Source organism: Mya arenaria, chromosome 12 (assembly GCF_026914265.1).
Source record: "Mya arenaria isolate MELC-2E11 chromosome 12, ASM2691426v1".
NCBI classification, from domain to species: domain Eukaryota; kingdom Metazoa; phylum Mollusca; class Bivalvia; order Myida; family Myidae; genus Mya; species Mya arenaria.
In genome coordinates this window covers 52,119,228-52,127,563 of record NC_069133.1, presented here as the reverse complement: position 1 = coordinate 52,127,563, position 8,336 = coordinate 52,119,228, and the positions used below count along the sequence as shown (strand labels likewise).

General features: G+C 33.9%; 1 pseudogene; it reads left to right on the top strand.

Annotated features, from left to right (window-relative positions):
* The first annotated feature begins 947 nt into the window (after positions 1-947).
* Positions 948-7,640, top strand: LOC128210777 (putative nuclease HARBI1; annotated as a pseudogene).
* The last annotated feature ends 696 nt before the right edge of the window (positions 7,641-8,336 follow it).

Sequence of the window (8,336 nt, the reverse complement as noted above, 5' to 3'; positions counted from 1 at the left end):
TAAAATGAAAAACAGACTTACAAATTTTTTATCCAGACTATTCCACTTTGTTGTTTTTCTATAAAACTAATTGTCTCACTTAGTTCCGATTTATAGTAAACCGATATTCCACCAGAAAAACGACCTTTTTTAGTATTCGGTGACTTATTACCAAATAAACGATTAACATAGTAACCTTGAATATTCGAATTAAAATTATTTTTAGGTGATAACCAAGTTTCAGTGAGTATGCAAATATCATGTGATTTTATAATATCCACAAAGTCCGGGTCCGCTAGTTTTCTACATAGTCAGTTAATGTTCCATGAGATAATATATAAAGGCTCTTCCTGACCCCCTTATTGGGGAGTTGTTTGGGGTGGGGTGTACACTCTGTTATTAATGAAAAGTTTGTCTTCAACAAATCGTACTCGGTGTCCTTTCTGTTTTTTTCTGCGTGAAGAATAGGGTAGAGTTTCTGCCGTGCGTCGCGCCACTCCTTGGGTAGTTGAATCCCGATTCCAAGTTCACGCTTCTTCAGGTCTTCCCTTGCGCCAGCCGCCGCCTGGCGGACATGTTCACGGTCATGGTAATAGTGGAACTTGACATTGATTGGGCGGAGTTTCTTTGATCTTTCAATGTTACTCAACCTGTATGCCCGGTCAAATAAAATGTTAGAGGTATCAATGGTCAAGACGTCTTTGATGACGTTTTTTACAAGCTGGCTGCATTTAAGACTTTCTTTGTCCATATGCTGATGGGATCGGACTTCCGGTTCCTGTAGGGCTCCATCCTCTACTACACCTTGTTGTGAACGCGCTATATTTTCTGGGATGCCGTAAAATATGAGGTTTTCTTTCATGCTACGAAATTCAGCTTCCAATATCTTTCCGTTGGCATGTTCATTGGCTATTTCTAGAGAGTTGATAGTATCATGTAGTGTTTTACAAGATGTTTGAAGATGCTTAATGTCATCTTTTGCTGTCTGGATGGAGCTTGCATGTTCTTCAAACTTGTCGCTTATGAAAGAGGAGGCAGTTTCTACATCCGCTACTCGTTTGTCGATCGAATCAACTGGTTTCTAAGTCGTTCAGTTTAAAGTTCATGGTGGTCACTAACTTTTCCACATTTTCAAGTCGATAAACACTTGATTTTATTTCTTTAATATCTTCCATAATACTAGTAGCCCAAGGTGGTGTTTGGGCAGCAGGTTGCATAGTACCTTGACTGACCGGATTAAACTGGGTTGTAAAAGAACTCGGTTGGGATTGCATGTACGGCCCACCAAACGCTGGAGTGTCGGTGAGTCATAGACAAAATATTCAGGAAAAAATTGCTGGTGTAAATGGTTCTTTACACGTTTAGTTTTTGAATCCGTATCCGTGTTTTCATTCGAGGTCTTTGTATCCGGATTTCTAAAACCAGTAAAACCAGTTTTCGGCTGGTCACTGTGGTCACTCGTGCGCTGTTTACATGAATCCTCAAACAATTGTGATATTTCTTTTCGCTTTTTCTTCTTATTTGAGTTTTTATTTTGAGGTTTTTGTTTAGGTGGCATGAAGAAAGTTATCCTGATAATTAATATATCCAAAGCTTAGTCCAGAAAACACTTTATTTTACATTTAATTCCAAAGAAATCACGGAGCCTAAAATCCATGCCCTCTCCGCTGAGGGGAGATAACTATTATATATTACACTTACCGATTCAGTGCTGCTGTGTAGTTGTACTCATCCCCGACACAAGCACACTTTATACACGCAAACTTGAGATGACGTTGGTCCCAAGACTTAAGCTCAAGCTTGCCCATTGAACAACATGTACGATGGCACCACAACTTACAATTATCACAATAAATTGAGTCAAGTGCACATGCCTCAAGGCATACACTACACGGAAAGGTTCCCATTTTATGAACAAATACAGCGGAAATATACAGAAATAATTAATGATCCTTTTAAATATCCAAATATAATAAAACAAATACACAGAAACAATTAATTATCCGTTTAAATATCAAATTATACGTATATCCAACACTACATGTTCATAGCATAAAAAATAAAAACATAGCAATGACAATTGCCATTTCTGATACATTTAATACTTACCATATCTTCTCAAATTCTTTTTCGGCATAACATAATTACTGCCATTGTACTAAACATCTTTAATTTTACCGCCGAGTATGTTATGTCAAATTTCTCGGATATTTGATGTATCACCTTAACCGCTAAGTGCGATAGGCGCGAAAGTAACGGCACGTGAGAATCGTGATCCTCTTCTTTGATAGATATAGATCAAAGACAAGAGTAATTATTAAACGATATTATAGAACTAATATATTGGATAGTGGTTACTTACAGTAAAAAACATATACATAGCACATGGAAAATATCGTTTACTTTATTGTAATGTATACATGTATGGACATATTAAAGCTGTACTCTCACAGATTTACCATTTTTACAACTTTTTTATTTCTTGTCTTGGAAAGAGCAATTTTTGCGTAAATACCTGCACATCAATGATATAAGATTGCTGGCAAAAAATCAGATCATAGATTTTTATATTTCCTTTCAAAAATTAATGTTTTATTGCTTATACTTTTACTAACAATTTAAGAAAAATCCATATTAAACATCATTTTGATTAACTTAAATATATAAATCTGCAATCTAATATTTTGTCAGCAATCTTTAACAGATTTCCATGGAGTTTCGCAAAAATTAGTTTGTTCCAAGACAAAAAAAAAACTTGCCAAAAAATTCAATCTGTGAGAGTGCAGCTTTAAACCTTTTTGTTATTTTTTATTGTGCAAAGAATGTCATAGTTTTAATTGAAACAATTGCATTTAGGTCACAATTATTTTTCTTTCAGTATCTAAATTTATGTGTGTTATTTCAGATACAACTCTACACTAGAACCACTACTGATTAGTTACAAAAAGCAAGGAGAAGGACATGGTCATGGTATAAGACTTGCACTGGAACGTCATGGAGCTTCCTTATAGATTTTACCAAGTGCCAGCATATACCTTCTCAGTTTCACCTAGATGAGTCAGAGAACTCTACCTCTCAGCCAGTCCTGTTTAATCTGCTGAATTGAACTTGCCAATGGAATACTACTTATAATTAACTTTGAACAATGACAGAAAATACATGACCTTGATGAAACATTGAGTCATATATTTTCATATCTGTTGACTTGCTTATTATTCCTTGTACAAATGTTTCATCATATTTTTTTTGGAACATAATATTATTAATTCTTATTAACTGTTGAAAATTGCTGAAATAAAGAACATAATATAATTTGCAAAGAAGCAAGTTTTTTTTCTATTCTATATACATATAACTAAAATAAGGCAGCATTTCACGTACAAGTCAATGGACAATTGGTCAAACTTTGCAAACAAATAAATGTTTATTTTGAAAGGATAATGTATTTGGTTCAAACCCCAAATCAGTCTGCCATATGGAATATACTAGAAAGGATCATTGTTCATATATCCTTGATTTCGCTGACAAAAGGGAAAAATGTGTTTATTAACTTCAAACATTAAAGATGTCAATTGGCATAAGTGTCATGGACAAAAACTATAAATGTGGCTGTAGTTTTTATTGGAGTAATTGCCATTTTTTTTTACCGAATTTAGGTCTTTAGAATATCTTGAAAAAGGCTTCGAAATATTGACCGCAAGCATCATAGTATATCTTGTTGTGGCGAAATGCATGGCACATTACCACTACTCTGGCTGCATTATTTTAGGAGTTGTAGCCGTTTGTTTATTAATGTTCTCAATTCTTGTCTGGAGCATAACAGGAAATTGACTTCATTGTTATTATACAAATAGTGATGAGAAGTGCAGAAAATGTTATTGAGATGGAATACAGTTTGCAGGGACCATAACTCTGTTCTTGTTATTCAGAGAGTTATTGCCCATTGTTAAGCAAAAAATTGGCATATTTTGTTGAAAGGCAAAGTGGATACTGTTTTCAACTGATATGTGTGAATGGCAGTCTGTGACATCTGTGTCTTGTATTTTATGAATGTTAAATATCTGTAAACTAAGAAAAAGGTTTGTTGTGAACAGGATTCATGTAACTGTAAATGTATTGAGACATACAGGCAGCTTCTTATAGATTGTTTTAGTCTTTTTGGTGTATATGTAGGAAACAGATATGGTGTGCGTGGTAAATGTGGTCTGTGGAGGCAATGATTCGTGTCATTGTGATTGTTTTCTCGATACCAGCAAGTCTACAGGTCTTCTCTTTACATTTAAATTTACAAGTTCATTTGATCTTCATTTTATACCACGTACATGATTCTTTCTGTAACCTATACATCATGAACTTTCATAACATTATGTACTGGAATGGACATACTGAATGTAGTATTACTAAATTTAAAATATTATACTAGTAATCCTAAGTGATACAGTTTGGTAGTACTATATTACAATGAGTCATGTCCTAAAATCATTTATCACTTTCTTCCCTTGCATTGACAGATGAAGAGAATTTAAGACCTAATCTGGATGATTTGACAAACTGTGAAATCATTGATCGATACCGTCTTGATCGTGACGGGATCGATTATGTGGAAAACATATTATCAAGACAAATAACGCCAAAAGCGTATCGAAACCATGCCATCTCTGCAAGGCACAAACTACTTATAAGCTTAAGGTATCTTGCGTCTGGTCCAATCCAACTGAATGACTGCGACATTCATGGTGTCAGTCAACCGACTGTTTCAAGAGTATTGGGAGAAATGCTGAATGTCTTGTCAGATCCAAGGCTGGTACGACAGTTCATTTCCTTCCCCACAGATGCAGCAGATCTGAGGAGGAACGCTACAATTTTTGAGGGAATTGCAAACTTCCCAAAAGTAATGGGCCTCATAGATGGCACCCACATAAGAATTAGGGCACCGTCAGAAGACGAATATATGTATGTAAGCAGGAAACAGTTTCATAGCATAAACGTGCAGATGGTTGTGGATGGGGATGACAAAATCATCGACATTGTAGCCCGCTGGTCGGGATCTGTTCATGATGCCAGAATTTTGCGAGAAAGTGGCCTATCCCAGCTCTTGGATAATGGGTTTGGAGGCCATAAACAGTTCCATCTAATGGGTGATAGCGGCTATCATAGTAAGCGATGGCTGCTTACACCATATCTGAACCCCCAAGGTTTAGCACAAGAAGCTTACAACAGGTATGCAGTAATTGTTTAATTGTATTTATTTTACATATGAACATTTACTTTTTTAATTTTGCTAAAAGATAAGTATGGCAAACAGTTGTATAATATGATTACAGTATAATTAAATATCAACATATAAACAATCACAGTTCTTTGAAGTAATATTCAAAATTAGTTACAATCACTGGCTCTAAATATCACTTTACTATAAGTCCCATATCATCACAGAATGAAAGCTTAAACTGTACATGTAGAAATGTATAAAATGATTAAACTGTTTTCACCTTGAAAGGGAATGTCAGACATTGATAAAACATGTTTTGTCAACAAATTGCTTTGTAGATAGTTAATATTAACAATTTCTATAATTTATTCATTACTTAATACTGACATTCCTTATTAACATAACAAAGTTCCATTATACTTTTAAATGCCTTGCAGAAGCCACAAAACAACAAGATCCAGGATAGAGAAAGGCATTGGACAGCTGAAGAGGAGATTTGGTGTGCTCCATACTCCTTTCCCCAGAAAAAGCCTGCAAGTAAGAAGCACCCTTATGATTCAAACAACTGTTTGACGATTATTTTCTCTACATGAAATGTATAATAAGGTATCCGAACAATCACAAATGAAAAACACTTTGTTAGATTTGTATATCTAAAGCTAAAATGTGATTGTGTTTATACCGGACTTTATTTAAGTATAGTTGTTTTGATATTGGAATCTTACTGGTAACAAATATGTAATGAACAACTGAATTTTATAAATAACATCAAACGACCATCAAACACACCAGAGAAATGGAAACCAGCAAACAACTTTAAAACATTACAAAACAAATACATAATGGACAATGCTATTGAACATTGACACCACAATGATAGGGGTCATCAGGCATCAAACACTGACATATTGTGCCAATCTGTCAGAACTTAGTTTAAGTTAACATGATTAACAACATGGCTGTTAACATTCAAATTGTTACCACTCTGAAAGATTAGTGGAAACAGTTATGATCTGTAGATCTTTTATTACTTGAAATTTTATCACATTATCAAACAGTTCATGTTTAAAGATTAACAACAATGTTGTTAATCATGATGTTGATTTAAGCAAGGTTTTGAGTGATCGGCCAAGTAGGGGTTTGATTCCTTAAAACATCATCTTTATAAAGTTGAGTTATAGTAAGTGTACAATAAAGTCTCGTGTACATATGTATATATGGACAATGTTTCTTGTTGAAAAGCATTTAGATATGGGGTAATGCAATGCAAAGCAAATGGTTGTTATGACATCATATATTATCCTATGACATCATCTGTAAAAAAGGAAATCTTACTACAATCAAACCACCAATATTCAGTTATAAATAGAAGCTTTCGGAATTGAAAATATTTCATAATAGACATAGACTTGATTCATATATTATATATATTTTATCCGACTGTCTTATTTTGATGCTTGTTCATGAAAAAAGCAGGGGGAAGTAACTGAATGGTGTTAAAGGTTAAATCTGTCAGATGCAAATTCAAATTATACATAGAAAATATTTTCTTATGTTTTAAATATTTAATCATTTTTATCATAGGGTAGTCATGGCATGTGCTGTGTTGCACAACCTGTGTAAAGCAAGAGGGATTCCATTTGCTGACAACCAAGGTGATGACAATGGAAATAACAACAATGGTGATCCAAGGCCACAAGACCAAATGCCCGGTTTGCGATACAGGGATTATTTTGCTACTACATATTTCCGTATGTTGTTAAACCCCATTCAAGTTGTTAAAGGGACTCGGGCATATTTTGTTAAACCAATACTGTCATGTGTTCAAGTCTATGTTTACCATTAGGCATTTGAAACAGTTATACATATTCAATGGCACCAAAAAGCGGAAGCAAATATAACATTGACAGTTTTACATTTTTTCTGTGCTAATACCTTCAAATGTTTCACAAACTTCATTTTGTTATTTGTTCATGAAAGTGATGTTAAATGAATAAGTTTTACCAATGACAATACAACAACTATTTGCAACCAAAATATCTGAATGAGTCATTTCATCACTACAGACAGTTACATTTTAAATACTTTCTTATCCATAATTAATTTAAACATTGGATATCATGCAAGAGTTTGATTTGGGCAGTTTTGATTACTGTAGAATGTCATTTAAATTAGTAAGTACAGTTATGACTCATATACATAAACGATGTTAAATGAAATTGAATACAACACATATGATGGTATAACAATACACTATAAAATATGCCTGGTAATTATCAACTTGAAAATGTCACATTAACAAGATATCAGTAAAGTATTGCGCTTAAACAGTTGAAAAAAAATACTGGTACGCAAATAATGCATGTCAATATCTAAAAAGTTTAATTTGTCTTTAAATTTTTTTCCAGCAGTGCCACCTCTAACTCCAACTTTCTTTTTTTCAGGTTGATCACTTCAAAGCATAGTTTACAGTGTGAACATTGATTGGAGCATGAAATGTCATTTGGGGAAAAGATAGTGTCCACATTTAAGACTGGCTGGAATTCTGGAAACGTCTGTGCTTCAGAACTATGTGGAATAACTGCATCTTCGCTCACATCTGTTATTTGGGGCAGTCTGAAATGTAGCATGTATATGCATTTTTATCTGAAACTTGTACTTCATAAAATTGCATGCAAGTGTTTCAAAACTTTGTTTACATATCGCCGCTCATTACAATGTTTCAAGTTTTTTTATATATGATTTTGATCTTCTTTTGCCACATGTCTTGGTAAAAATGAAACTTAATGTGTGTTGTTTCCTGTCATTTATGTGAAATGGTGAAACTGCAAGGAACGGATTGATTATATAACGATTTTTGGGTTGAGCTTCTCGGTAGTAATTGTATAACAAAAATGAAATGGTTTCTGTTGTAATTCTTACGGATTTATATGGAAAGCAGATGTTGGTTGACTTGTTAGTACGCTTACACTGGATGGTGATGACCCAACACTGAAATATAATACCATATAATAAAGATAATACTTATTTTTAACTATTCAATCTTTCTTGGCAGAATTTTTCAATTTTCTGATAATGTTTGGTGAATTGCAGTGCCACACATTGTGCTTTAGTACATTTATTCAGTCAGCACTTTTTGATATAT